Source organism: Pollicipes pollicipes, unplaced genomic scaffold (genome assembly GCF_011947565.3).
Source record: "Pollicipes pollicipes isolate AB1234 unplaced genomic scaffold, Ppol_2.1 Scaffold_6052;HRSCAF=7182_pilon_pilon_pilon, whole genome shotgun sequence".
Classification (NCBI taxonomy): Eukaryota; Metazoa; Arthropoda; class Thecostraca; order Pollicipedomorpha; family Pollicipedidae; genus Pollicipes; species Pollicipes pollicipes.
In genome coordinates, this window is record NW_023596805.1 from 26,164,234 (window position 1) to 26,190,317 (window position 26,084).

General features: G+C 62.4%; 1 pseudogene; it reads left to right on the plus strand.

Moving 5' to 3' along the window:
* Positions 1–2,892: 2,892 nt before the first annotated feature.
* LOC119104594 (2-oxoglutarate dehydrogenase, mitochondrial-like) lies at positions 2,893–25,759 on the plus strand (annotated as a pseudogene).
* The last annotated feature ends 325 nt before the right edge of the window (positions 25,760–26,084 follow it).

A 26,084-nucleotide genomic window follows, 5' to 3' on the forward strand; every position in this document is an offset into this window, starting at 1 on the left:
GCTCTCAGCCGTACACAGCGTTATGCGGGCGGTTGGGCGGCTTCGCATTGAGTGCCCAGCGTGGCCGACGTCGTTGAGCGATCAGAGCTGGAAGGGGAGCCGAGCGTCGCTGCCGTCCAGTCGACGCCTCGCACGGCAGCTATTTAGCGATACCGCTGCGGCGGCCCCGACTTCCCCGGGGCGTTCGGCACGTCCGATGGTGAGATCAGCCACGCGATAGGCGTGCGTATGTGTAACGACGAGGCTGAGGCTGAGGCTGAGGGGTCTAAGGCTGAGGCCGAGGCTGAGCGGTGTAAGGCTGAGGCTGAGGCTGAGGCTGAGGCTGAGGCTGGGGTTGAGGCTGAGGCTGAGGCTGAGGCTGAGGCTGAGAGGTGTAAGGCTGAGGGGTGTTCAGCGGTGACCGGCTGAGGCGGCCGCCCCGCCAGCCCCCCGGCGCTCCCTCCCTTCGCGTCCGGGCCGTGGTGACATTGGGCGCTGCGCCAGGCCCCTGTCCGGGCCGCGTCGCGCCGCCTGACGGAGGGCGGCGTGACCTCGGACGTGCCCCGCCTCCGGAGAGCCCGGCCCGGCCTCCGAAGGCCAGGTCACCGCCGCCAGATAACGCCGCAGAGGCGGGGCCGGCCGCTGACGGCATGGGCGGCGTGGGCGGCCGCCGTGAGGCGCCGGGGCTGTGGTGAAGCGGGTCGGACTGTGGGCACCGTCCCCCGCCGGCTGGTACAGGCCGCCCGGGGATGACCCAGTTATGACTGCGGTGTTTCCGGCTCAGCTGGCTGGTGTTCTGGCGTCGTTGCGACATCGTGACTTGGGCAATAAAACAGCCGAGAACGTACTCCAGGTTTACATTAGGTCATAAAACAACTTGAGCCTGTCTACGGAGGAATGATTCATCGTTGACAGACATCGTAATAAGTAACACGGCAGCAAAAACAAGTCACAAAAATACGACTCATACTCCTCAAGCAGCGCTGAGAGTTGCTGAAACCAAACAGGCGGTTGATCTGCTAGGCACGGGCATTGTCTGCTGCAGCCGGACGTGCTCCCAGGCCCGGTCGTCGGCGTGCAGAATGGTGGCCGCCTCCGGTCGCGCGTGCCCCTGCTCGGCCATTGTCTGCGCCGGCTCGTCGGTCCGTCGGTCCGTCGGTCGGTCGGGTCCGTCGGTCCGTCGGTCGGCCGGTCGGTCGGGTCAGGTCGGTGTGCTTCACTTGCGAGCTGTCTCGGCCCGGCCCGGCCCAGTGCCATGTAAAATACCGGTCGCCGCCGCCGCCAGCGGCCGTCACGTGGTGTGTGCGCGGCCGGCCCGCCGCCGTCCACGTGGTCTGCCGGGCCGATCGGTGGCAGGGGTCTCTATTGTTGGGGACACCGTCCGCCGGCTGGGAGGTTGGGCGTGCGAGCAAGGATTGACTAGACTCGCTCTCAGCGGTTATTGTCTGAAATGCGGTGCTGTATTATGAAGGGAACTTTTGAACTACCGTCATCAAATTAGCGATAATGCCATTTCATGTGTTCATGTAAGCAGAATTAACGAGTCAGTTGTTAGCTGAGTTGATATTGACGATACCTGTGCCAATTACTATACATGTCTTATTTTATGCAGCAGGATTCAGATGATTACGTTTCGTGTGCTGTGCTGCCTATTTCTCTAGAAATCAAGACGGTCGCAGCTAAGCTATGTGGTGTTTCATGGATCTATGTGGACGTCCCCGCGCTATCGTTAGCCTGTATAAAGCTCGCTAGTAAGATCCTTAAGGACGGGGATATCACTTAACATTCGTCGTGCAATTCTAGTCCCATATGTGGTGCTCTGGATTTTCGTCCTATTCCTAAAACTTCATCGCATCGGCGGTCACCCCGCTTATGGTTCCTGGCCGTCGTTTATGAAATGCCTCGTCGAAGTTACTGTTTTCTTTTATGCCTGGGCCACAGTGGCATGTCAGGCCCATCGCTCGGCGTGACCGTGGCTGTTGTAGCATCCGACGGTCTGTGATGGTGACGTGCTGCCAGCAGCATGACGCGCCGTATCACAACCGCTCAACGAACAGAGCCGCCGGCTCGATCCTCTGCCGCTGAAAGGGGCCCCCCAAATAAACAGTCGAAGACCACTCTGTGTGCTGGTATATATCCACATGTTGTGGCACGCGAAAAATACTCGCGGCGTAGACTTATCGTGTTTTATCCATCCGGGACCCTGGCCGTCACGACAGCGGTAAGGCGGCTCCAGTGCAGCTCACGGACCGTGCTGACGACACAACAGCCGTTACTGTGTGCCAGCTCTTGCCGTACGGCCCGCGCTGTCCCGTGCCGGGCTGCCGGGGTTGTGGCGTGACGACCGGTCACGAGCGCAGGCGGTGCTGTGTGGACGGGGTGTGATGTGGCCAGCTGTGTGCTGTTACATTCGTCGGTCTGCGCCGGAGGAGCCGGTGGTTCGCTCCGGATGGAGCGGGCTGGGGAGTCCGCCGCCGGTCACCGCGCCGGAGGACCCGCGCCGACCTGACACTCACGCCCATCTTACCGCGCCGTCTGCCCCGCCCCGCCCCTCATGCCCCCCTGGCTGTGCTATCTGCCCCGCCCCGCCCCTCACGCCCCCCTTACCGCGCCGTCTGCACCGCCCCGCCCCGCCCCTCACGCCCCCCTCGCTGTGCTATCTGCCCCGCCCCGCCCCTCACGCCCCCCCACCGTACCATCTGCTCCCGCCCGCCCCGCCCCTCACGCCCCCTCTTACCGCGCCATCTGCCTCGCCCCTCACGCCGCCTCCTCCGCTCCGCAGTCGTGGGACGCGTACTTCTCGCGGGCGGCGGGCGGCGCCGGGCCGGCGCCGCCTATATCGCGCCGCCGTCGCTGGCAGCGCCGTCTGCCAACTCGCTGCCTGTGTCGGCGCTCGTGCCGAAGGGTGGCCGTGCCGGCCTGCCCGGCATGGCCGTCAGCGAGAAACACCATCGCCGATCACCTCAGCGTGGTGGGCGTCATTAGGAGCTATCAGGTGAGGACCGGAGCGGCGGCCGGTCGCTCAGGTGGAGACGTCAGGAGGTGTAAGGAGACATCAGGAGGTGTCAGGAGATGACAGGAGAAGTCATGAAGAAGTATGGGGAGTCTTTCGCTTGGGCTGGGCTTCTGTGGTAACCCGGCTTGTGCCATGACGTTGGGTGGTGACCCCTGACCCCTGACGTGAGCCCTGGTGATGTGCACCGGGTAAGCACAAAAGACTGCTGCATGTTCCAGGAGCTATCGTGCCTTGTTGGTGGGTAGAAGGCGTTTTTTTGGTCCAAGGCACAATTGGGAATGAATGGCGCCCGTTAACGGCATTAAAACCTGCGCAACCTGATCTTAGCTTGTGAGTTCTTATTTTGCTGACGACCTGTTACATCTGACGATTCCTTCCGACCTCTGACCTCGCGTCCCAGATTCGTGGCCACCTAGTGGCGCGGCTGGTGACCTGTGTCTGACCTCTGATCTCGTGTCCCAGATTCGTGGCCACCTAGTGGCGCGGCTGGACCCGCTGGAGATCGAGCGCAAGCCGGTGGAGACCGCCTCTGAGATCGTCGTCAGGGGCTACATGAAGAACTTCGGTACGTGTCGCCTCGCCTCCCCCTGTCCGTGGTCCGAGGCGTCCACGCCCGCCGCGGCGGCGCGGGTCTCGGGCGCCACACCGGCGGCGGCGTGCTCTCCTGATCTAGCCGGAGTAAACGGCGCCGGCGGATCAGATGTGTGACGGCTGTCTGTGCCGGTCCTCACGAGTGAGATGTGGTGCGCCGGCCGAGTGGGACCTCCCCCGCAGCCCAGTCTCCGCCGGCGTTGGTGTAACGGGGATCGTCGGGCGTTAAGCCGCGGCGTACTGAGTCCTGCCGACTGGGCCTTGGTCGCCGTGGCCGCCGACACCGGCGTGGGACACGGGTCCAGGCAGGAGGGGTGGCGCCGTGGCCGCCAACACCGGCGGGGGCGGGGGGACACGGGCCCTGCTGGAGGGGTGGCGCCGTGGCCGCCAACACCGGCGGGGGACGCGGGGCCGTGCAGGAGGGGTGGCGCCGTGGCCGCCAACACCGGCTGGGGGACACGTGCAGGAGGGGGTGGCGCCGTGGCCGCCAGCACCGGCGGGGGGACGGGTCCTGCTGGAGGGGTGGCGCTGTTGAGCGGTGATCAGGACCACGTCGCCGGTGGCGCCGCCGTCTGGCGGAGGACGCGGCCGTCGCTGACGGGCTGCCTGGTCCGCAGACGAGGAGGACATGGACACGGTGTTCCAGCTGCCCTCCTCCACCTTCATCGGCGGCAGCCAGAAGGCGCTGCCTCTCCGCGAGATCGTCGACCGCCTGGAGCAGGCGTACTGCCGGTACGGGCGCCGAGCAGCCGCCTCCCGCAGCGTGGCCGCGCGCCCACCCTGGCTGCCGCCCCGGGGCTGGACGTGGCATCGAGTGACACACAGGATCGTTTGTTTCGGACCCTCGGTGGTGTGATCCCGACGTGGATCCCGGATCGTCTTGGAATATTTAAGAGCACGCCCTTGATCACGATCCCGGGCCGCGTTTTTGTGATGCGGGCTGCATCGTCATGGATGAGCCAGCTGATTGCAGGGTTGCAGGTCTTTTGGCGCTGGTGAATCCGCCGGCGGATGCTGCTTCACGGCTGGTGTTCGCACGGCGGAATGATCACACTATTGATCAACAGCTTGTGTTATGGGGGCATCGGTGTGTAGACCACGTCCGCTGCCTGGGGCCGACAGCGGCATCGGTGTCGAGTACATGTATATCTGCCTGTGGCCGACAAAGGCATCGATGTCGAAGTACATGTACATCTGCCTGGGGCCGACAGGAGCATCGGTGTCGAGTACATGTACATCTGCCTGGGGGTCATGGGTACATCTGCCTGGAGTACAAGGGCATCGATGTCGAGTACATGTACACTTGCCTGGGGCCGACAGGAGCATCGGCGTCGAGTACATGTACATCAACGACCTGGAGCAGTGCAACTGGATCCGGCACAAGATCGAGACGCCCGGCATCATGCAGTTCAGCAACGACGAGAAGCGGCTGATCCTGGCGCGCGTCGCTCGGGCCAGCGGGTGAGTCGGGCCGCCGCCGCCGCCGCCGCCGCCGGCAGCCGGCAGCTGGCAGCTGGCAGCTGGCAGCTGGCCAGGGCGTCCGCTGGTGGAGGATAGCTGGGCGCCGGTGCACAGGGAAGGGGGGGATGGAGGGGGGGGGGGGGGGAGGGGCATAGCGAAGAAGCTGTCATGATGCGCTTTTCTGAATGATATCAATAACGTTGTCCAAATTAAATTATTACCAAAGTTGGAGGATCTTGGCAGACGCGGTTACAACACGGCAGGGAAGAGTGCTGCCTTATGGGCCGTGCCAAATTCGCAGTACGTCTCCAATGTCATCAAATAGCGCTGACCCAGGACCAACAAAACCGCATCGAAAAACAAGGTGCACGGTAACTTTTTCGTCTTTTAAGTTACCTTCCTAGCATCTTTTATGCTCGGACATACGCAACAATTCTCGAAGTACTCTCCAGTGCCCGTGATGAGCCGCTCGCAGTAATTCCGTTCAGCTGCCAACCCCGAGCGGGCGAGAAAAACGTTTGACCTGGCAGTGCACCTCATGGACACAGCGATTACAGCAGGGTCACCATGGCTTAGGCGCTACTGGAACACCGTGCATGAGTTGGGACGTTGTTGGGCGTGGCATACAAGCATTGGGGCTCGTTGTGGTTATGTGTTTGTGTGTGGCGTTTTGCTGATTGTGCTATTCTGCTCAGGTTGTGGTCGCCTCGGGGCTGGCTGTGATTTGTGTTTGCAGTCTACCTGTGGCAATGTTCAGGCTGGAGAAGCCCCACTAGCGGCTTTCTGAGCTGCCGTCAGAGCCAAAACCCACGTCTGCGCCTAATGTCCGTTGTAGTCCTAATGGCCGATGTAGTCCTCATGTCCGTTGTAGTCCTAATGTCCGGTGTGGTCCTAATGTCCGTTGTAGTCCTAATGTCCGGTGTAGTCCTGTCCGGTGTAATCCTAATGTCCGTTGTAGTCCTTATGTCCGGTGTGGTCCTAATGTCCGTTGTAGTCCTAATGTCCGGTGTGGTCCTAATGTCCGTTGTAGTCCTAATGTCCGGTGTGGTCCTAATGTCCGGTGTAGTCCTAATGTCCGTTGTAGTCCGAATGTCAGGTGTAGTCGTAATGTCCGGTGTAGTCCTAATGTCCGGTGTAGTCCTAATGTCCGTTGTCGTCCTAATGTCCGTTGTAGTCCCAATGTCCGGTGTAGTCCTAATGTCCGGTGTAGTCCTAATGTCCGGTGTAGTCCTTATGTCCGGTGTGGTCCTAATGTCCGGTGTAGTCCTAATGTCCGGTGTAGTCCTATGTCCGGTGTCGTCCTAATGTCCGTTGTCGTCCTAATGTCCGTTGTCGTCCTAATGTCCGGTGTAGTCCTAATGTCCGGTGTCGTCCTAATGTCCGTTGTAGTCCTAATGTCCGGTGTAGTCCTAATGTCCGGTGTAGTCCTAATGTCCGGTGTAGTCCTATGTCCGGGTGTCGTCCTAATGTCTGTTGTCGTCCTAATGTCCGGTGTAGTCCTAATGTCCGGTGTCGTCCTAATGTCCGTTGTAGTCCTAATGTCCGGTTGTGGTCCTAATGTCCGTTGTAGTCCTAATGTCCGGTTGGTCCTAATGTCCGGTTGTAGTCCTAATGTCCGTTGTAGTCCCAATGTCTGGTGTGGTCTTAATGTCCGGTGTTGTAGTCCTAATGTCCGGTGTAGTCCTAATGTCCGTTGTCGTCCTAATGTCCGTTGTAGTCCCAATGTCCGGTGTAGTCCTAATGTCCGGTGTAGTCCTAATGTCCGGTGTAGTCTTATGTCCGGTGTGGTCCTAATGTCTGGTGTGGTCCTAATGTCCGGTGTAGTCCTAATGTCCCGGTGTAGTCCTATGTCGGTGTCGTCCTAATGCTCCGTTGTCGTCCTAATTGTCCGGTGTAGTCCTAATGTCCGGTGTCGTCCTAATGTCCGTTGTAGTCCTAATGTCCGGTGTAGTCCTAATGTCCGGTACGGAGGACCACCCATGTGCGGCGCTGTGCGCAGGGCGCCGCCCGCGCCCCTCCTTCCGCGCTGTCACGCGTCTCCGAGACGGCGGTGGCGTCAACGCGCCGCCGCCCTCTGCGCCCTCTGCACCCCTCCTTCCGCGCTGTTACGCGTCTCCAGGCTGGCGGTGCGTCACCACGCCGCCGCCATCTGCGCCGCTCTGGCCTCGCTGACACGCGTCTCCGAGGCCGGCGGTGCGTCACCACGCCGCCGCCCTCTGCGCCATCTTGCGTCACCACGCCACCGCCCTCTGCACCCCTCCGGCCTTGCTGTCACGCGTCTCCGAGGCCGGCGGTGCGTTATCACGCCGCCGGCCTCTGCCGCCATCTGCGCCCCCCCCCCCCCCCCCCCGCCGGCCTTGCTGACACGCATTATCACGCCGCCGCCGTCTGCGCCGGCAGGCTGGAGTCGTTCCTGGCGCGCAAGTTCTCCTCGGAGAAACGGTTCGGCCTGGAGGGCGGCGAGGTGCTGATCCCGGCCATGAAGCACATAATCGACGTCTCGTCCGCCATGGGCGTCGAGTCGTTCGTCATGGGTGAGACGCTGTCGCTGAGTGGCCGCCGCTGGCGCTGGTGCTGCCGCCGCTGGCGCCGGTTCTGCCGCCGCTGGCTGTTGCTCTGCTGTGCTTGCGAGGGGCGATGGATCTGTGGACGGTATGGCGTCAGGACTAGTTTCGCCGCCGTTGCGGTGGTGCAGACTGGTGGCTGGTGTTTTGGATGGTCGTGGCATGCCATGAGATCGACAAAGTATGATGACAGCCGCGCCGCGCTGCTGAGACCGGTCTCACGCTCCCGAGATCGGTCTCATGCCGCGCTTCTGAGATCGGTCTCACGCTGCTGAGATCGGTCTCACGCCGCGCTTCTGAGATCGGTCTCACACTCCTGAGATTGGCCCCGCGCCGCGCCCCTGAGATCGTTCCCGCGCCCCTGAGGTCGGTCCCTCGCCGTCTGACCCCGCTCCCTCCGCCCTGTGGCAGGCATGCCTCACCGCGGCCGTCTGAACGTGCTGGCTAACGTGTGCCGGAAGCCGCTGGAGCAGATCTTCGCCCAGTTCGCCGCGCTGGAGGTGGCCGATGAGGTGAGGCGGGCTGGCTGGCAGATCGCCCGGTCACCGGCCGCCATCACCCCTGCCGGACACTCCCGTAACCTCTCAGTGTCAGGCACTCTGATGACGTCACCTGTACCTGACACTTCCTTGACCTCACCCGTACTAGGCACTCTGATGACGTCACCTGTACCAGGCACTCTGGTGACGTCACCCGTACCAGGCACTCTGGTGGCGTCACTCGTACCGGGCATTTTGATGACGTCACCAGTGCCAGACGTTCTGGTGACGTCTTACTGGCGGCTGTACGTGGCCAGGTCATAACAACAGTAATATGCCATAGCAGAATAGGTCTGGTATCTATGAACGCACGTAACTGCTAATGTGATCACCGCCTGCTCTCCGGGCAGAAGCCGTCGCTGGCAAAAGTTTCCCCCCGCGGGAATCGAACGCCAGACCTCTGGCTGTCCCGCCGGGCCACGTGTGGACGGCGGCGTCTGTGACGTTTCCCTCCCGCGCGGCCAGGGCTCCGGTGACGTCAAGTACCACCTGGGCACGTACATCGAGCGGCTGAACCGGCTGACCAACCGCAATGTGCGGCTGGCCATCGTGGCCAATCCGTCCCACCTGGAGGCCGTCGACCCGGTGGTGCAGGGCAAGACCAAGGCCGAGCAGTTCTACCGGGGCGACAACGACGGCAACAAGGTGCGTGCGGCTCGGGGTCCCGGGGCGGCGGCTGTGCGGACGGGAGGGAGCCGCCGGCGGCGGAGGTGGATGGGTGTACTGACTGCAGAGTACTGCGACACTGCGGGGATGGGTCACTGGGTCTAGCGGGACACTGCAGAGTACTGCAACACTGCGGGGGATGGATCACTGGGTCTAGCGGGACACTGCAGAGTACTGCAGCACTGCAGGTGATGGGTCACTGGGTCTAGCGGGAGCCGTGGATGGTGGCCCGTCTTTGCCAGGTCATTGGTGATTGGGCTTCTCAGCAGTAGGCAATTGATTGTCAAAAAAGGGAGCGTCGTTTTTGCCGTTGTTCCTTGGCTTTCTCCCCTTGTTCCTCGCTTGCTACATTCCGTTTTCGCCATAGACCGCCACGTTCACTATGTGAATGTAGGTTCGCCCGAGTTGTTCGAGACGTCCCTGAGCTGACGTTCTGTCCGTGCCCGGCTGAACCTGACCCTGTGACCTGACCCTGACCGTGACGGTGCCCGCAGGCCATGTCCATCCTGCTGCACGGCGACGCGGCCTTCTCGGGCCAGGGCGTGGTGTACGAGACGATTCACCTGTCCGACCTGCCCGCCTACACCACCCACGGCACCATCCACATCGTGGTCAACAACCAGGTGAGGACCGGGGGCCAGGGTTAGCGCGGCCGGGGCAGCCGCCGTCGACGCAACGGCTTGCGCTCATGTTGCCGACACATCTTTCATCACTGCTGTCATGATGGCTATATTTTTCATATATATATATATATATATATATATATATATATATATATATATATATATATCCCGGGCCTTCAAGATCGGGTTCGCCACCGATCCTCCGTTGACCTTGACCCCATCTGACCTTGTCTGACCCTGTGCCCTCAGATCGGCTTCACCACCGACCCGCGCCTCACCCGCTCGTCGCCCTACTGTACGGACGTGGCGCGCGTTGTGAACGCCCCCATCTTCCACGTCAACGGAGACGACCCGGAGGCTGTGATGCACGTGTGCAAGATCGCCGCCGAGTGGCGCAACACCTTCCACAAGGACGTCGTCATCGACATCGTAAGCTGATGGCGGAGTGTTGGGCTCGGCTCGCGTCAGGGACTCTCAGCAGCCTCTCACCGGCGGTAGTGATGCGCGCGGCCTTTCCTGATACCGTATCGAGAGCAGTATCCCAGCATTATCAGTGCTTTTGGGCGGGGAGTCAGCCGTCTGGGGGACGGCGGGCTGATGTTGGCCGTCTGGGGGACGGCGGCTGATGTCGGCCGTCTGGGGGACGGCGGCTGATGTCGGCCGTCTGGGGGACGGCAGCTGATGTTGGCCGTCTGGGGGACGGCGGCTGATGTCGGCCGTCTGGGGGACGGCGGCTGATGTTGGCCGTCTGGGGAACGGCGGCTGATGTTGGCCGTCTGGGGGACGGCGGCTGATGTCGTCCGTCTGGGGGACGGCGGCTGTTGTCGGCCGTCTGGGGGACGGCGGCTGATGTCGGCCGTCTGGGGGACGACGGCTGATGTCGGCCGTCTGGGGGGACGGCGGCTGATGTCGGCCGTCTGGGGGGACGGCGGCTGAGTTCGGCCGTCTGGGGGACGGCGGCTGATGTTGGCCGTCTGGGGGACGGCGGCTGATGTCGGCCGTCTGGGGGACGGCGGCTGATGTCGGCCGTCTGGGGGACGGCGGCTAATGTCGGCCGTCTGGGGGACGGCGGCTTAATGTCGGCCGTCTCGTGGGGACGGACGCTGATCTGATGTCGGCCGTCTGGGACGGCGGCTGATGTCGGCCGTCTGGGGTGACGGCGGCTGATGTCGGCCGTCTGGGGGACGGCGGTGATGTTCGGCCCGTGTGGGGGGACGGCGGCTGATGTCGGCCCGTCGGGGACGGCCCGGCTGATGTCGGCCGTCTGGGGGACGGCGGCCTGATGTCGGCCGTTCTGGGGGACGGCTGGCTGATGTCGGCCGTCTGGGGGACGGCGGCTGATGTCGGTTCGTCTGGGGACGGCGGCTGATGTCGGCCGGTCTGGGGGGGGACGGCCGGGGCCTGATTGTCGGCCGTATTGGGGCCGGCGGCTCTGTTGTTCGGCATTGTGGGGAGGACGACGAATGATGTCGGCCGTCTGGGGGATGGCGGCTGATGTTGGCTGTCTGGGGGACGAACGACTGATTGGTCGCGCGTCTGGGGGACGGCCGGCTGATGTCGGTCGTCTGGGGGACGACGACTGATGTCGGCCGGCTCTGGGGACGGCGGCTGATTGTCGGCCGTCTGGGGGACGGCGGCTGATGTCGGCCGTCTGGGGGACGGCGGCTGATGTCGGCCGTCTGGGGGACGACGGCTGATGTCGGCCGTCTGGGGGACGGCGGCTGATGTCGGCCGTCTGGGGGACGGCGGCTGATGTTGGCTGTCTGGAGGACGACGGCTGATGTCGGCCGTGTGGGGACGGCGGCTGATGTTGGCTGTCTGGGGGACGACGGCTGATGTCGGCCGTGTGGGGGACGGCGGCTGATGTCGGCGGTGTGGGGGACGGCGGCTGATGTCGGTCGTCTGGGGGACGACGGCTGATGTCGGCCGTCTGGGGACGGCGGCTGATGTCGGTCGTCTGGGGGACGGCGGCTGATGTCGGCGGTGTGGGGGACGGCGGCTGATGTCGGCCGTCTGGGGGACGGCGGCTGATGTCGGCCGTCTGGGGGACGGCGGCTGATGTCGGTCGTCTGGGGGACGACGGCTGATGTCGGCCGTCTGGGGGACGGCGGCTGATGTCGGCCGTCTGGGGGGGGGACGGCGGCTGATGTCGGCCGTCTGGGGGACGGCGGCTGATGTTGGCCGTGTCTGGAGGACGACGGCTGATGTCGGCCGTGTGGGGGACGGCGGCTGATGTTGGCTGTCTGGGGACGACGGCTGATGTCGGCTGTCTGGGGGACGGCGGCTGATGTCGGCTGTCTGGGGGACGGCGGCTGATGTCGGCCGTCTGGGCGACGGCGGCTGATGTCGGCCGTCTGAGAAACAGAGGCTGATGCTAGGCGGTTGAGGCGGGTGCCAGCGCTACCAGGGATGGATCGCGTCAGTGTGAGAACACAGCGGTGCGTTTTAACAGTCAGATGCTGTCACCCGGCAGGGGCTGCTGCTTGACATCGGGACGATATTTTGTCGGCGTGTTGAGCTTTGTCTCCGCAGCATGCGTTCCTGCACGCGCGCTGGGCGCAAAATGGCCTGCGACTTCGGCGAGCCCTTCACCTCCAATCATCATGCTGCATGTGCGCTGTGATGCCTCAGCTCGGGCTGTGTGGTGTTGCGTGTGCTTCCGTGCGTGGCAGGGTGGTTACTTGGTAAGGATTTGGTCACCGTTTGTCCTGGTGCGGAGCTGTGCAGGGGTTCATCGCCATCACCCTATCGTAATCCGTTGTGACCTGAGCCTGCCCTGGTCCACCGCCGGCCCCAGCTGGTCTGTCCTACAGACCATCAACGCAGACCATCGTCCCACAGGCCATGACCCTCGGCCGTCGGGTCTGTAGCGCGTCCGGCCCCAGCCGGTCCGTCCCACAAACCCTCACCGACGACCATCGTCCCACAGACCATCACGGCTGACCATCGTCCCGCAGACCATCACCCCTGACCATCGTCCTGCAGACCACCACAGCAGACCATGGTCCCACAGACCATCATCGGTGACCATCGTCCCACAGACCATCACCGCTGACCATCGTCCTGCAGACCACCACAGCAGACCATGGTCCCACAGACCATCATCGGTGACCATCGTCCCACAGACCATCACCGCTGACCATCGTCCTGCAGACCACCACAGCAGACCATGGTCCCACAGACCATCATCGGTCACCATCGTCCCACAGACCATCACCGCAGACCATCGTCCCACAGACCATCACCGCAGACCATCGTCCCTCAGACCATCACGGCGGACCATCGTCCCACAGACCATCACCGCTGACCATCGTCCCACAGCCCGCAGATCATCACCGCAGACCATCGTCTCACAGACCATCGCCGCAGACCATCGTCTCACAGACCATCGCCCTCGGCCGGCGGGTCTGTAGCGTGTCCGGCCCCTGCCGGTCTGTCCCACAGACCATCACCGCTGTACATAGACCGTGGACCGTCGGGTCTGTAACGTGTCCGGGCCGTTTCCAGGTTTCGTACCGGCGCAACGGCCACAACGAGATAGACGAGCCCATGTTCACCCATCCGTTCATGTACAACAAGATTCGCAAGATGCCCAACATCACCGAGAAGTACGCTCAGAAGCTGATTGACGAGGGCACCGTCAACGCCGAAGAAGTCAAGGTAAGGTCAAGGTCGCCAGCGCGCTTTACGGCACGGGTGGTAGTGACTAGTGGATCTTGACGTGTCTCAGTGTCGCTGAACTGGTTGGAGCGTGTACACCTGTGGCAGACTCTGGGGTGTACATCATGGTCAGCAGGGTCATGCACACTGCATACGTCTGATTCAAAGGCTGCCTGGCAGGCACTTGCAGGCAACCCTACCAGATTGCAAAATGCGTGGACACATTTCATGTCAGGATGGAGCGTGGACGGCGCCGGCTCTCCGCCGATGCCGGAGGCGCCCTGGACATCTCCGCCGATGTCCAGGGCACCTCTGGCTGTCGGTTCGCTCCACAGGTCCGAGGATGAGCTCGTTCTCTCACGCCGCTCTGTTTTCAGAGGGTAGGCTGGCCAGCGGTCCCCGTGAACGAGGCAGTAACTATGTCGTGTGTCGCTTGTGTCCCAGCGGAGTGCTGGCGGCCGCTTACGCTAACCGGGGGCGCCGCCGTGTCGCCGGGTTTACGGTCGTCCGCCGGCCCCGTGCGCCCCGGCCCCGCTCAGGCCGGCGGCGCCGCCCCGCGTGGCACCGTGTGCCGGGCCGGGGTAATGTCCCACGCCCGGCGCGACGCTGTGCAGTGGAGTTGTTATAAGGAGAGGTGACTAACGGACAAGCGCGACAGAGCCGGGGAGGGGCAGCGGTAGGTGAGAGTCTGACGGGAGCATCGGGTCACATGCAGGTAGATGCACCAGGTTTCCTGGAAAGGGCGCAGAGCGTCCTCCTGCTACAAGACACCCCCCCCCCCCCCCCCATTCTGCCGTGGCTGCTCTAAAACTACAGGACGTGCGCAGCCGCTGCTGCTGTGAGTGGTCGCAGTTACGTAGACTTGGGGTGACAGTGTGCCGTGGTGCCGGAAATCAGTGAAGCGTCCCCTCAGGATCGCAACTCGTGGTGTGTTAAAGCCAGCAGGTGCCCGTTCGGCGTCCAAATCTGCGATCCCGTCTCGTGTGGAGGAGCCGCCGGGGCTGGCTAACTCAGCACTCAGCCGTGAGGTCGACCCCAGCCCTGACCAGCGGCCGTGGGGCGTAGGCTATCCCCGCACACCGGCCCGGGCGACGCTGCTCAAAACACGGCCGCGAGTCGTGTCGGATGCACCGCGCGGTCGGCGCCGAATGCCGCGAGCAGCTGGCGACGGCTCCCCTGCGCGCCGCCCCCGCGCCGGCCCGCTGATTGGTCGGCGGTGACGTCACAGCTGCCGTCTGAGTGACGTCACGCTGCCCTGTCGGCCAGGACGTGATCGACCGGTACGAGAAGATCTGCGAGGAGGCGCTGGAGGCCTCCAAGAAGGAGACGCAGATCTACAACAAACACTGGATTGACTCCCCGTGGTCCGGCTTCTTCGAGGTCAGTCGGCCCAGGCTGGGGCAGGCCCGAGCTCTGTCGGTGGCATGATAATAGATGGGTGCTGGTGGGAGGACGTGAAGACAGATGCTGCGCGAGAGGCTGGAACCGCGGGATCCCCTTATGGCCTGAGGAATTATAGGGAGCTATACGGGAGCTATAAAGAGCTAGATAGGAGATAGAACTGGTTTAGAATTGAAGCTGCTGTGGCACGCACGCTGCGCCCCGTGGATGTTGCGTTTGGGAAGTGTGGAGACAGTGGCGTTGTGGTCAAGGCAAAGGACTGGAGAGGGCTGACTGAGGCTGAGGAGAGGCACTGCAGTAGCTGACAAGCTTCCCTTGCCTGGAACACGTATGTCGAAGAAGCGCAGTTATGTGTGGTCTCATGTAGGGTTATTGGCTGGATGTTTGGAGAGTCACATAGGCCTGTTCCCATGGAGCTGTTAGCGTCAGTTGGTGCGGCTGCCACCGGCGCGCCCCACGTCCAGCGGGTGGAGGCGCGTCCAGTGCCCGGACTGACGACTGACGCCCTGCCTCCACTGTCCGCGCGTCCAGGGCAAGGACCCGCTGAAGATGTCGCCGACCGGCGTGGTGGAGGAGACGCTCACCCACATCGGCAAGCGGGTGTCGTCGGCGCCCCCCAACGCCGTCGACTTCGTCATCCACCGCGGCCTGCAGGTGGGAGCGGCGGGCCCGACGCCGGTGGACGCGGCGCCGCCGGGGCTGATGGCGCATTGCCCGCATTGCCGGGGTGGCGGGCGTTATCCCCGCGCGCCGTTTTATATCATTTTGATGGAGCTGCGCCGGTTGGCGGAGAGCATGAAGCGCCGATTGTCTCAGCGTGGCGTGCGGAGCTGATGAGGAAGGAATGACGTCGATTGTTCCCTACTCCTGTCACTAACATTTCATTTACATGAGCATGGAGATTCGTCGTCATGACTTTCATCGGTGTCCCCCAGTAGCACAGAAAGTACATCACCCACTCATACGACAGCACCAAAGCGACGTCTGCACATAATATATATGAAGGTCGCAGTTAACACGCAGCACCAGATCTCGGTCGGCGCCGCGACTGCGTTGGCTGCCACAGTCCGCCAGGCGGCGCTCCACCTGCTAACGGGGAGGTGTGGCAGTCCGCGCCGGGCGCCGCCAGCTGTCTGCGCCCCGCGCGGTGACGCGGCCGCCGCTGCCGCCGTTGCAGCGCGTGCTCAACTCCCGGATGGAGATGGTGGAGGGGCGCACCGTCGACTGGGCGCTGGCTGAGGCCATGGCGTTCGGCTCGCTGCTCAAGGAGGGCTTCCACGTGCGCCTGTCGGGTCAGGACGTGGAGCGGGGCACCTTCAGGTCAGTCAGGAGGTGGGGCGGGGCATGCTCAGGTCAGTCAGAAGGTGGGGAGGGGTACTTTCAGGTCAATCAGGAGATGGGGCAGGACATGTTCAGGTCAGTTAGGAGGTGGGGCGGGACACCTTCGGGTCAGTCAGGAGATGGGGCGGGGCATGTTCAGGTCAAATCAGGAGGTGGCTCAGGGCGTCTTTATGTCAGTAGGTAGAGCGGAACACCGTCAGGTCAGTCAGGAGGTGGAGCATCTTCAGGTCAGTCAGGAGGTGAGTGGGACACCTCCGAGTCAGTCAGAAGGTGGAGCATCCTCGTCAGCTGATCTTGCCGCTCGTGACGGCCTGCCTGGGCGGGGCGATGACGCCGCACCGCAGTCACCTCTTGACCTCCAAACAATACATACAGATAGATGCGTGAATGTAACATACTGGCATAAGTACTTGGTGTCGTCGTCACTATTTTGTGGGCGTTCGGTAGGTTTAAGTTTCCAGGTTGTTTTCGGAAGTGGAAGAAACTGAAGTGCGAAATATGACCGTCAAATGTGATGACGGCTGTGTCCGCAGCCCCCGGCGGCCGGTTGGGACGCCAGCCCTGCTCCGTGTGAGGCCGCCCGGTGGTCTAGGTGTGACGTCACCGCCCCCGCCCCCTCCGCCCGCAGCCACCGTCACCACGTGATGCATCACCAGAAGGTGGACATGGCCACCTACCGACCGCTCTGCTACCTGTACCCCGACCAGGCCCAGTACACCGTCTGCAACTCGTCGCTCTCCGAGTTCGGAGTGCTCGGTGAGTGGCCGACACTCCGGGGCGCGGGCTCGGCGTGGTGGTGGAGTGGCCGACATTGCCGGGCCTGGGAGTTCTGCGAGCCGTGTGCGGCATTAAGCCCCTCCATCAAGCAACTGCTCTGTGGCACGTCGGCACCTGGAGAGGATGAGAAAGGGGACGAACAGTTCGCGTCGCTGTAAGTGTCTCGGTGTTTTGCCAGTTGTATTCTTCATTTTCACTGCGTCAGCTCTTCTGTCCGGTGGTAGATATCATTGGTCGGCTAGCCGGCGAGCGTTGTCAGCCGCTGCCGCTAGGTGGCTCTGCCTGGGGTGGTCAGCGGACGGTGTGAGTTTCCGCGTCGCCAGCTGTCTGTTCGCCATGGGCTGACGCCGGTGGTGTCTGCGGACGGTGTGAGATGCCGCGTCGCCAGCTGTCTGTTCGCAATAGGCTGACGCCGGCGGTGTCTGCGGACAGTGTGAGTTGCCGCGTCGCCAGCTGTCTGTTCGCAATAGGCTGACGCCGGCAGTGTCTGCGGATGGTGTGAGTTGCCGCGTCGCCAGCTGTCTGTTCGCAATAGGCTGACGCCGGCGGTGTCTGCGGACGGTGTGAGATGCCGCGTCGTCAGCTGTCTGTTCGCAATAGGCTGACGCCGGCGGTGTCTGCGGACGGTGTGAGATGCCGCGTCGCCAGCTGTCTGTTCGCAATAGGCTGACGCCGGCGGTGTCTGCGGACGGCGTGAGTCGCCGCGTCGTCAGCTGTCTGTTCGCCATGGGCTGACGCCGGTATCTGTGCGGCAGGTTTTGAGCTCGGCTTCAGTTTGACCAACCCGAATGCCCTGGTCTGCTGGGAGGCGCAGTTCGGCGACTTCTGCAACACCGCGCAGGTAATGTGTTGCGGAGAGCAGGGTGGCGGCGGGCGTAGCGGCCGTGCTAAAGGGCAAATGACGTCAGAGGCCCGCATGGACCGTGCCGAGCATTGTGGCACGTGTTTTTGCCCCAAAATCTATCGGTAGCCAAATGTCACGTAGCCCAAACAATGTCACATGACAATGTCACATAGTCCAAACATGGTTATTGTTATTCAGATCAAGTGATGCCGTTTGTCGGAATTGATGTCACACCTCCAAGTTGTGATTTAATACATCCTTTTATTTTTTTATTCAGAACAAGGAAAATCTTGCATTCGCGCTCAGTGCAACTTTCCAGAAAGAATGTGAAGACTTGAAGGATGTGGATTTCATATTATTGGATGCTGTTTTCACACCATTTACTCAAATCGTAACGGATATTGAACTTGCAACACTTGGCAGCATACCGATTCACCGCTACAGACGTGGCCGTTTGTAGACGGTGGCGCGGGCGGGTGACGGGGCGGTGCCGGCTGGGGGAGTGGGACCGGTGCCACCTGACCTGCTGTGGGCCGACAGTAGTCTAACGCCGCCGCTACAGACGCGCGGGCGGGTGACGGGGTGGTGCCGGCTGGGGGAGTGGCGCCGGTATCACCTGACCTGCCGTGGGCTGACAGCCGTCTGACGCCGCCGCTGCAGACGCGGCGAGCGGGTGACGGGGCGGTGCCGGCTGGGGGAGTGGGGCCGGTTGTCACCTGACCTGCCGTGGGCTAACAGCCGTCTGACGCCGCCGCTACAGACGTGCGTGCGGGTGACGGGGCGGTGCCGGCTGGGGGAGCGGGGCCGGGGTCACCTGACTGCCGTGGGCTAACAGCCGTCTGACGCCCGCCGCTACAGACGGCGGGCGAGGTGACGGGGGCGGTGCCGGCTGGGAGGAGAGGGGCCGGTAATTGTGCCGTGGGCCGACAGGGTCTGATGCCGCCGCTACAGACGCACGGCGGGGTGGCGGGGCGGGTGCCGGCTGGAGGAGTGAGGCCGGTTGTCACCCTTGACCTGCCGTGGGATGACAGTGGTCTGACGACGCCGCTGCAGACGCACGGGCGGGTGACGGGCGGTGCCGGCTGGAGGAGCGTGAGGACGGTGGCACATGACCTGAGGCGGTGCCGGCTGGGGGGGAGGTGGGGCCGGTGTCACTGACCTGCCGTGGGCTAACAGCCGCCGGACGCCGCCGCTCGCTCCCCAGTGATCATCGACCAGTTCATCGCCTCGGGCCAGGCGAAGTGGGTGCGGCAGTCGGGCCTCACGCTCCTGCTGCCCCACGGCATGGAGGGCATGGTGAGTGACCCCTGACACCGAGCACCGACGCGCGCAGCACGCTCGGCCACCGCCCTTTCAGCAGGGCTGACCTGCTGCAGGTTTCAAGATGCCAGACATTCTAGTGTCTGGCCGCGTCATCTGACGGTGGCGATTTAGGCACATAAGCGCCTTTTATACTTGGTTTTGTAGCTCATGGCATTTAACGGAATGGAGCGTGAGTGAGTGGATGGTGATATTCGCTTGCACTGTGACTCGTGACAGCCTCTCGCGGTGTCGACCTGGTTTGACCTACCTGCCTTGCCTGCCATCTGGGCTGGCCCGCTCTGCCCTTACCCGCGCTGACCTGACCTGCTCTGCTGTGACCTGTGCTGACCTGACCTGCTTTGCAGTGACCTGTGCTGACCTGACCTGCTCTACCCTGACCTGCGCTGACCTGGCCTGCTCTGCCCTGACCTGTGCTGACCTGGCCTGCTCTGCCCTGACCTGCGCTGACCTGACCTGCGCTGCCCTGACCTGCGCTGACGTGACCTGCGCTGACCCGGCCGGCAGGGTCCAGAGCACAGTTCGGCGAGACTGGAGCGGTTCCTGCAGATGTGCTCCGACGACCCCGAATACTTCCCGCCGTTCGCCGCCGACGAGTTCGCCATCAGGCAGCTGCACGACTGTAACATGATCGTGAGTCGGGGAGACCGCTGCGACAGGACGAAGGCAGGGAGACTGCTGCGACAAGACTAAGGCAGGGAGACCGCTGGGACAGGACTGAGGCGGGGAGACCGCTGCGACAGGACTGAGCCAGGGAGACCGCTGCGACAGGGCTGAGGCGGGGAGACCGCTGCGACAGGACTGAGCCAGGGAGACCGCTGCGACAGGACGAAGGCAGAGAGACCGCTGCGACAGGACTGAAGCGGGGAGACCGCTGCGACAGGACTGAGGCGGGAGACCGGACTGGGGCGGGGAGACCGCTGCGGCAGGACTGAGTCGGGGAGACCGCTTCGACAGCACTGAGGCGGGGAGACCGGACTGGGGCGGGGAGACCGCTGCGACAGGACTGAGGCAGGGAGACCGCCACGACAGGACTGAGCCAGGGAGACCGCTGCGACAGGACTGAGGCGGGGAGACCGCTGCGACAGGACTGAGGTGGGGAGACCGCTGCGACAGGACTGAGACGGAGAGACCGCTGCTACAGCGTTTAGAGTCCAGGGACCCATTCAACATATGTGTGAGTGCAGAGCTCATCGTAACGCGTGACTGGTCACGATAGCTAGATAGATAGATGGGTATGTATTTCGTGTAGCGTCGCGGTCTCCGGGCGTAGGTTCAGTGTAGCATGCCACGCGCCGATCAGCCTGGCCATTTGCCCAGTCCGTCTCCAGCCAGGTCCCCGGGGGTCATGGTCGGGGCCACAGGTCAGACCGTGGCCAGCCAATCACAGACCGGTCCGCGGCGCCTCAAGTGCCGTGACCTTTGACCGGCAGGAGCCAGGGCGCACTGTGCGGTCGTCGGTGACAGCGTTCCATGGTTGGGATTGACAATCACATCTTTTATTGATGATTTTGGGCTCTCAGTTTGAACTCTTTGTGATTTTGCTCTCCCATTCATAGATGTACTGTGTTTGTGATTTCGGTCTCATTCGGGACTTTTACAGTGCCATTTCGGTTTCCATGATACATTTTGCTGAGACAAGTTACCACACGGACGCGGTGGGGGGGGGGGGGGGGGGGCGGGACGGCCCACGACACAAACACCGATGCGGGTGGATGGATGCGCTATGCAAGGCGCAAGGTCCCGCAACATAATTTTCAACACTAATATAAATTACAACTGTCGCAGCAAGATGTCCGGTGTGTTGATCAGGCCATCGCCGTAGCCATTCGATGACGTTGGGTCCCGAGTTGACGTCCCCGAGCCATTTGCGGGTGCGTTTGTGTGTGACCCTCCGGCCATCCCCAAGCCACTCACCGCTGTGTGTGTAACCCCCGGTCGTCTATGTCCGTGCCGACAGGTGGCCAACTGCAGCATGCCCAGCAACTACTTCCACATCCTGCGGCGCCAGGTGCACATGCCGTTCAGGAAGCCGCTGATCCTGATGACGCCCAAGTCTCTGCTGCGCCACCCGCGCGCCCAGAGCAGCTTCGACACTATGTGCAGCGGCACAGAGTTCATGAGGTGGGTCTGGTCGTGCGTACCTTGGGAGGTGAGCTGGTCGGCGCGGTCTGCATGCGTGTCTGTCGTTCCATGGCGTGTTGTGTATGAAGCGCTGTGTGACAGACTGGTTTATCTGGGACGTCGCACTGGTGTAGATACATGGTGTTGGCTGAGTGGCTGAGCGTCCGCAACGCGCTGTTTGGTCGGCTGTGATTGGCTGAGCGCCCGCAACACGCTGTTTGGTCGGCTGTGATTGACTGAGCTCCCGTTGCACGCTGCGCGGCCGGCTGTGATTGGCTGAGCGCCCGCAACACGCCGCGTGGCCGGCTGTGATTGGCAGAGTGCTGCCGGACACGGGCGTGGCGGCTCAGAACCCGGCGGGGGTGCGGCGCGTCATCTTCTGCAGCGGCAAGGTCTACTTCGACCTGGAGAAGGCCCGCGAGGATCGCGGCCTCCAGGACAAGGTGGCCATCGTCCGGCTGGAGCAGGTGAGGCGGGGCCGGCCTCTCGCGGGCCGCGGACTCCCGCGTGTACCGGCACCCGGTCCTCACCGGACACGCGGTCACGCACCCCGGCGGTGCGCGGCGCGTGCCGCCTCTCAAACGGCAGGGGCGCTGCGATCTGTGGCGCCGTGGGAAAGTGCTGGCAGCGTCGGGATTGCGCTCTGGCGTACCGGTGTCAGCAGCTCTGCAAGCGGCAGCTCGGCACCCTACACCACTTGACTGAGGCCAGCTGGGGCTGTGCTGTGGGCGCTGGCCCTGACGTCATGGGGATCTCCGCCACCAAATGTCGTGAGACTTTGCCTGCGGTAGTTCACCAGTCTAGCGGTGCAGGCTATTTCTTGGCTAGCAGTTTCGATTCGTCTGCGTCACACATTGCCAGATATTCCAATTGCGGTCGTTGTGTTTGACCATGTATTTAGGCTACGTTGTAAGCGACGTCGGTAGCCGGTGGGGCCGTGCGGCGGGGCCGGCCGGCCGACATGACGCTCTGTCTGTCTGTCTGTCTGTCATGACGCTCTGTGCCGTGCAGCTGTCACCGTTCCCGTTCGACGAGGTGAAGCAGCAGCTGGACCTGTACCCGGCCGACGCCGACATCATCTGGACGCAGGAGGAGGCCAAGAACAACGGCGCCTGGGCCTACATCGAGCCGCGCTTCGAGACCACCGCCGCCAAGGCCAAGATCATCAGGTGAGCGGCAGGTCAAGGTCAAGGTCATTAGGTGCTGCAGGGGGGGGGGGAGCGGCGGGAGAGACATTTCAAGGTCGCCCGGTGGATAATGCCAAACGTCAGGGTACGTGCGAAAGGTCATGATCATTACGGCGATGTCATTACGCACACATCTGCCGTCCAAAGGCAAAAAGGCGTAAGTGCTATGTGAACTAATAGCTCTTAGGCCTTTTTGGCAATGTACGACAGACATAGGTCAAGGCGACGAGCTTGTGTTAGAAGGCGAGTGGAATGTATGTCAAGGCCATCTGGTGACCCGTACATGAAGGTCATTTGCTGTGGCGCGGGGGTGAAGTGGGGGGTGAGGTACACTGGAAAGGTCTGCAGGAGTTGATCAGGGCTCGCGCGGCCGGTCAGGAGGTAGACCTGAGCGAAGAGAAGGTCGGAGGCGCAGACACCACAACCAGGGTCCTTTTGCAAGACGCGTGTGTCGGGACGTATGGATATGTTAAGATCCTCGAAGAGAGAGAGCGCTGCTTTGACATTGTGTAAATATGCCGTCTGCAGATGTTCGAGCTGCGAAACAATTGATAAAGGTGACGTGCGGAAAAATATCTGCAAAATTATCGGCCCTATGACGTATACACCGTCTGTTTTTGGGAGTCCTCTGTTTTCAACAACACTACAAAATCGCAAAGACTGAAGCTTGTCACGTACCGAAAGTAGTGACGGACCCCATGAAACAAGAGATCGACAGCGCTAATGACGGTGACAAACCCTTCAGATCCGCTAACCCATTGTCCCTGAGGTGGTTTTTGGGTGCTCATCGATTTTGAACAGTGGTTGTGATGGTTAGCACCATAAAGACCACCAGACAAGATTCAAAGCGTGGGGCCCATGGAGCGGCGCAGGTCTCACGGTGGTTGTCAGAGTAGTGGTGCGGGGAGGAAAGTAGCGGGATAGTCCGGAACGTATGGCCCAGGCTCAGACAACGCCCTGCTCCAGGAAAACTACGTAAGCTGTTCACTGGATTTGCGAGGAACGTTATTCACATAGATAAGACGGTAGTAATGGCCTCATTCCTTGGAGAAAAACCAGGAGAATGGAGATATAGATGTGTTGATATTTCTGCAACATGTCTCTAGGGAAACAAAAGCAGAAGACTTCTGCTATTTTTTATTATTCTTCTGGTTTTTCCCCGAGGAATGAGGCTATTATTATTGTCTTAGCTCCAGAAAACATGTGGCTTGTGATAACCATTTGGCTAGCGGCCTCCCGGGCTCAAAGAGAGATTGCTGTGCCAGTCATTCGATAATGCATCAGCACGGCCGGAGTGAAGCTAAGCTCCATGAACGGATACATGAATGAGAAGTTCCTCCGGGTCACCGACGGGTGCATAGGTCAGGGTGCGGTGGTTCAAGGTCACAGGCGCCGCCCACACGTCGAAGAAGAAAGCCGCATCTGGCAGTGCACGCGTGCTGCTTGTGTTCGATGTTCGAAAGTGTTCGGGGTATTACTGGCCAGTAAAGCATGCCACCCGCATGTCCTTTCAGCCTCGTAGTTTCACCATTCACTTGTGCTGTTTAACGTTAAACCTGTACTTCCTTGCATGTTGTGGCATTGGCTGTGCTAATCTGACGGTTATGTTGACTAACACAAAAAACATTCGTATTGTATTAAGCAGCTTTGTTCATTATACCCTACTCCGCTGGAATGTTCCCCCTGGCTGTGTGTTCTTGCCCGTCTTCAGCTTCGCTGTATGAACTTATACTCACTCACCGGCGTGGCTTTGTGCCTTTGTTTGGGGTGGAGGAGGTATGATGTACCCGAGGACGTACGCAATTTCGTCCATCCTCTCACGAACAAAAGCCTATTTGTACTGGGATACGGCCAGCTCCAAGTTGACAGAGGCGGTGGGCTGACCTGGTTCTCCTCAGGTCCGAGTCGCCTCAGGCAGCGGATCCGCTGCCGGCCTCTGGCACCTCTTGGTTTTGGCGTTTGTTCGGCCGGTCGGCCCCGATGGAGCCGAGAGTGGGGCCCCAGCCGCCGGCCAGGCCCCCGCCCCCGTGCACGCCTGCCAGACGCATCCGGTGAGCACGAGCGGCTGGGGGTGGCCCCGGTCTGTGGCAGCTGGGGACGGACCTGGCCTGTGGCAGCCGGGGACGGGCCAGAGCGTGGCTGCCGGCCGGGCCAGGGCGAGCCTGACACCGGCCCGGTGCGATGCTGACCGTGCGCCCCATGGCCGACAGGTACGTGGGCAGAAACTGCGGCGCCTCGCCGGCCACCGGCAGCAAGACAGCGCACACCAAGGAGCTGGACGGTCTGCTGAGTGGCTCGTTCGCCGACCTATAGCGGCCGCCGCGCGCCGCTCCGTAGTGGCCGCGCTCGGCCGTAGTCCGCCGGCGGATCGGAGCCGAGGCAGCCGCGCCCCGCCCGCGGCGGCACAGGGCTGGGGCGGGCCGAGGTTGTGACGAGCGGCGCCCCCCGCGCCCCCGCCGAGGCGGCGCGGTCAGGTGGTGCCGGTGTGTCTCCGAGAGGGAGGCGGAGGGCGTGGTCGGGGTCCGGGCCGGGCCGGCCGCGTCCTCTCCGCGGGGAGAGGGCAGCAGGGTATCGGAGCAGGGCGCTGAGCCAGCCCCGTCGGCAGCAAACAGGGCGCCGCCGCCGCCCGACGCGGGCGGCGGCCGACGATATCAGACCGCTTCAACTCAGAGAGACCGTGCCGAATCTCAGCGTCTGCGTTGACCCGAACGGCGTCATGTTCAGGGGGACAGCACTGCCGGCGGTGGCCCGTCGCTGGGTGGAGGCGCCTGTGGAGAATCAGCGATGAGCTCTGTTTCGCGGAGGCCGGTTTGGTGCGCCGCGCCGCGAACATTTCACGGAAACCGCGTACTTGGTGTACAATGTCAAGCTGGGTGGGCCCGCGCTGCTCTGCGGGTGAGATTGGCGTGACCACACGCGCCCTCGGCGATGGCTTATGGAGATGAGTGCCCGAGCGACTAACGTAGTGTTGTGGAGTCTTGCCGAAGGCTGGGCGGCGAGCCGCGCCGCCGCCCTCACCATGGTGCTGTTGTGTTGAGGTGCGACCCTAGTGCGTAGCTCCCCGGCCGCCGCCCGCCCCCCGCCGTGCGCCTGGGGGCCGCGGGTCCGATCGAGTGTTGCGAAACGACGCCGAGGTGCTCAGCTGCTCCCGGCTGCTCGAGCTCTATGCAGATCTTAGGTGAGATGGCTCACTTCGGTCATGTAGTTTTTGAACACACCGAATAGCGCAATAATTAGTGCAGTCTGCCTGCCTGACTCCCCGGGGCCCTAGTACATCTGTTTCTATGCACACTGCTGTATCCGTATCCGTTCTTCTGACAGTGGGCGGGATTACAATCTGTCCGACTCTTCCGGGCCCCGGCACTGCACACTGCTGCACCCGTATCCGTTCTTCTGACAGTGGTCGGGATTGCAATCTGCCTGACTCTCCTGGGCCCGGCACATTGTCTCTGCACAGTGCATTGTCTCTGCACCTGTATCCGTTCTTTTGACAATGGTCGGGCACCGAATCAGCCCGCGCGACTGTGTGTGTGCGCGTCTGTGCGTGTGTGCGTGCGCGTGTGTATTTATTGGTGGGCCGTGACCGGTCAGGAGGCGAGGCAGCCTCTGGCCGCCTCCCGTGCCGTGACCCGTCCGCGATGTCGGAATACAGAAGAGTGAACAGCGTCGGAAGATCTGTGCCGATTCGGCCTGAGTGGCGCGGCCGCCTGGGACAGGCCGCCGCCACCATACGTGCTGCGACGGAGGATCTCGGACAGATCTCAGGCCAGACAGCGACTCTCATCCGACATTAGCACTGCGAACAGATGGCAGCTCTTGGGCAGACAGCGGCTTTCATCCGACGTTAGCGCTGAGAACTGATGGCAGATATCAGGCTAGACAGCGGCTGTCATCCGACATTAGCACTGAGAGCAGACAGCAGCTCTGATGCCAGACAGCGGCTCTCATCCGGCGTTAGCACTGAGAACAGATAGCAGCTCTCAGACCAGAC